Genomic DNA, 5,009 nt, shown 5'->3' on the forward strand with positions numbered 1-5,009 from the left:
TGGATGATAATGAGATGTAGTATGTATAAAGAAGAAAGAAAAAAAAACCACGGGTAGGTGGTATACAATTATGGATGGACTGCCGAGTGCAGACACAGAGGTAGCTACAGCCGTGAACTACCGTACTGTGTCTGCTGCTAATATAGACTGGTTGATAATGAGATGTAGTATGTATAAAGAAGAAAAAAAAAAACCACGGGTAGGTGGTATACAATTATGGATGGACTGCCGAGTGCCGACACAGAGATAGCTACAGCCGTGGACTACCGTACAGTACTGTGTCTGCTGCTAATATAGACTGGATGATAATGAGATGTAGTATGTATAAAGAAGTAAGAAAAAAAAAACCACGGGTAGGTGGTATACAATTATGGATGGACTGCCGAGTGCAGACACAGAGGTAGCTACAGCCGTGGACTACCGTACTGTACTGTGTCTGCTGCTAATATAGACTGGATGATAATGAGATGTAGTATGTATAAAGAAGAAAGAAAAAAAAAACCACGGGTAGGTGGTATACAATTATGGATGGACTGCCGAGTGCCGACACAGAGGTAGCTACAGCCGTGGACTACCATACTGTACTGTGTCTGCTGCTAATATAGACTGGATGATAATGAGATGTAGTATGTATAAAGAAGAAAGGAAAAAAAAACCACGGGTAGGTGGTATACAATTATGGATGGACTGCCGAGTGCCGACACAGAGGTAGCTACAGCCGTGAACTACCGTACTGTGTCTGCTGCTAGTATAGACTGGATGATAAATAATGATATAAAAAATATATATATATCACTACTGCAGCCGGACAGGTATATATTATATAATGAGGGACCTGCTGGACACTGTCTGTCAGCAGAATGAGTTTTTTAATTTTTATAGAATAAAAAAACACCACACAAGTCACACGACGAGTGTACTTTTTCAGGCAGACAATCACAATATACTATACTGGTGGTCAGTGTGGTCAGGTCACTGGTCACAGTGGTCAGTGGTCAGTCACACTGGCAGTGGCACTCTGGCAGCAAAAGTGTGCACTGTTTAATATGTACTCCTGGCTCCTGCTATAACCTATAACTGCTCCCCAGTCTCCCCCACAATTAAGCTGTGTGAGCACAGTCAGATATTATACATAGATGATGCAGCACACTGGGCTGAGCACAGATATGGTATGTGAGTGTGACTGAGTCACTGTGTATCGTTTTTTTCAGGCAGAGAACAAGAACAGAACGGATTATTAAATAATAATAAATTATAAAACTGCACTGGTGGGTCAGGTCACTGGTCATCAGTCACTAGTATAACTCCTCCTAAGCTCCAGTAAGTAAATGAAGTGTCTCACTCTCACTCTCCTATCTATTTTAATTTCTAAACGGAGAGGACGCCAGCCACGTCCTCTCCCTATCAATCTCAATGCACGTGTGAAAATGGCCGCGACGCGCGGCTCCTTATATAGAATCCGAGTCTCGCGATAGAATCCGAGCCTCGCGAGAATCCGACAGCGTGATGATGACGTTCGGGGCGCGCTCGGGTTAACCGAGCAAGGCGGGAAGATCCGAGTCGCTCGGACCCGTGTAAAAAAACATGAAGTTCGGGCGGGTTCGGATTCAGAGAAACCGAACCCGCTCATCTCTAGTTAAGTGTTGTTTGTGTCTAAGATGTCACAGTCAGAGGTCAGTGAGGTGGAGGAGGTGAGTGAGGTGGAGGTGTTGAGTGAGGCGGAGGGGGTGAGTGAGAGTGAAGAGGTGAGTGAGGCTGAGGGTGTTAGTGAGAGGGAGGAGGTTAGTGAGGCGGTGGGGGAGAGTGAGGTTGAGGAGGAGGGTGAGGTTGCTGCTGCGGCCTCTAGTAAGAGTGACAGTGATGGTGCTGTTGCTCCGCAGCCACGCACCACCACGAAGACAGGGCGCAACGTTAAATTTAGTTATGCAGAAAATGTTGCTTTGGTGCGTGAGCTGATGCACCATCATCGCCAGCTCTAAGGCCGTGAGTCCTCCAAGGGCACATCTCGCCGAAAGAGAGTTCTTTGGGGGAAAGTTGTTGCCGCTGTGAACAGCGAGGGTGTGATGAGAAGGACCGAGGACACGTGTCGTAAATGCTTTTATGACATAAAATGCTGTGTCAAGGCAAAGATGGCCAAGGAGGCAAAGTCTGCCTGCCAAACCGGGGGAGGCCATCCGTTTATACCAACATATGCTGAGTGGGAGGAGCCCGTGCAGACCTTAATTCCTTCTGCAGTGGTTGCTGGCACTTATGTGCATGATTCAGATCACCCCAGGCAGGATGAGGGGTTATGTTAATTGTTTTAAACAAACATTTTTATATGTTAACATTTTCATTTATATTCAGTAAAGTACTGTTTTGCATATTATTTTGCATATGCTTGTTTAGTGTGGAATAATTTGTGCTATTGTGCCTAACAGTATATTTTGTGTAAATTTTCCAGTATGTTTGTAATGTCTGCTGCAAATTATGTTATTTGCTTGTTTGTTTGGCTTGTGAAATGTCACTTAATTAGCTATGTTTGGTGTGGTTAATGGGGCCAAAAATAATTTCTCTTTAAATGTTTAAGTAAGATGGTTTTAGCTTTTTGGATTAAGGACCCATGATGGCATGTTGTTTGTTTGTTTGAAATTTATATGTGGATGTGATTTGGCTAGGTTTTCTCTCAAAATATCATGGAGATGTACATTTGCCATCTATGTACTATGTGTTTCGTATGTATGTTTTTTGATAACAAAGAGGTTATTATTTGTGCTGGTTCTTTATTTCAATAATAGAGGTAGTGTTCCAAAATACATATTTGGATAATGAATGTAGCATTTGGTATGTAGGCCCTCATTCTGAGTTGTTCACAGCAGTTCATCGCATCGCATCGCAATCGGCGAAAAGTTGCAAACTGTGCATGCGCAAAAGCGTCAATGCATATGCGCAGAGCCAGTGTTACGACGCTTGTGCAAAAATACGAACGGATTTTCTGTACGCACTACTCTAACGAAAACAGGGTGTGCCGGAGGTGGTGCAGAGGCTTGGCTTCGCTATCTAACGAAATGGGGGTGTAAGTGGGCGGCTAGTGTGGGAGTATGCAAACGGCAGTAGGCATGTTTTTTGCAGAAATGCGTAGCTGATGATTATAAGTACACAAGAAATGTTCGCTAGGATAACGCAGCCTAGGAGTAAGTCTGCAGCTACTCAGACTTTCTGCAACAAGTGTGTTAGGGCATATTTAGCTGTTAATTGGCAATCTAACTCACCTGCTGCGAAAATAATTGGCAAACACTGCAGTTACAAAGGACTCTTACCAGTAATTGTTTTTACACATACCAATTTACCATTTACCATGTCAAAATCTGACACACTGACAAATATTGTACTGGTTTTTTTTTGTTTAATGTTTTTACTTTGCTGTTACAAGCATATGTTTTTTTATTTTTTAACAAATATTCTCCTTGATCAAGTGTGATTAAAGCAACTTGCAAACTACATCTGCTTAATGCAAACATGCCATGTTTTCTAGATTGTACTCTTCCATTGGTCATACCGAACAACATGAGCCACATAATGCAGCCTACGCTTAATGATACTTACTAACACACTGTTTTGTAGCATGTGACCATTTTGAATACTATGGCATGTTGCCCCTAGTAACCCATTTTTTTTTTTAAATTAGTGAATTTTCTTGGCACAGTTAACTGTTGTGAAAGCAAACAAATTTGCAAATAAGAATATTCAACGTTTGTGCCCTTGGTTCATAAATGTAAATATGCAATGTAAAAGTTCACTGTACACATTTTTCTAGAATGCATAACTTTCAAATAAACACATACACACAAGTTTTTGTTTTTTCTACTGAAGAAATTAAATAAATTCAATAAGCCAACATGGCTAGAAAAATATAGCATGAAAAATATCATTTAACATATCTGCAGATTTAAAACATGTACAAATATTTGCTTACATAGCAACAAACAGCTGCCAGTGGTGATTTACACATTACAGAAGCCAGTACTGTGGGTCCCCCATCTACTGGCCAAATAAAGTTTAAAATAAACAAAAAATATGTTGTGAACCCCCAGCCACAGGATACTGTTGGTCAAACTGAGGTAGATTCTTGGCACAATACACAAACCCAAACAGACACAGCACGCTAGGAAGAGGAAGATGGATCAAGTGTACAGGAAAAAACTCACAGACTACAAACCAAAAGAGAACACAACAACCCCCTTTCAGCATGAGGGAGTTGTCCATTTTGGCCACACAAGCCAAAACAAATACATAAAGGCAACATGGAAAACATGGGTGCTGGGCAAAGTTGACGCATCTGGAGAGACATTACTTTCTCTTCTTTCGCTTCACCTGACGTGGTTGGTCACTGCTGGGTCTGCGAAGTGACCTTCAAGGGCCCTGCAGTGGGATCTTCTTCCTGGGCAGGGGTAGGGGAGGGAGCAGGTGTGCCAGGCTCCCTGCCACTGTGGGCAAGAAGGCCAGCGATGTCCTGTAGAGCTTGGACAACAGAGCTGGAAAGTTGTTGTACCGAGGAGGTGAGTTTGGCTTGGCCCTGCCTGATCTCTGCCAGACCTTGGCAGAGTTGAGCAACACCTTGCCCAACACAGGTTGTGTGCTCAGTGAGCCGGACAGATATCTGGCTTACCTCCCGGATTATCTTGTCCTGAAATTGAGTCAGCCTCTCACCATGACTGGCAATTTCAGTCAGAATCACCGGGATAACAGAGGGTTGGGTGGGGGGGCCAGTGTGTGTCTGGGCAGGTGGAATCTGCTGACCCACACTGGAGGATTCACTAGGTCCCCCCACCTCAGCTGGATACCCCTCCTCTGACTCACTATGCTCACCCTCCTGTGCTGTGTTATGTAAAAAGCAAATACAAGAATGAGAGAAAAATGGACAGAAAAAAAATTATAAATAAGTCACAAGTTATAAAAAAAACACTTTAAAAATGACATTCTATTTGTGTAAACTTACCTTTGAGAAAGTCACGTGGGCGTGACGAAAC

Source organism: Pseudophryne corroboree, chromosome 4, assembly GCF_028390025.1.
Source record: "Pseudophryne corroboree isolate aPseCor3 chromosome 4, aPseCor3.hap2, whole genome shotgun sequence".
NCBI lineage: Eukaryota > Metazoa > Chordata > Amphibia > Anura > Myobatrachidae > Pseudophryne > Pseudophryne corroboree.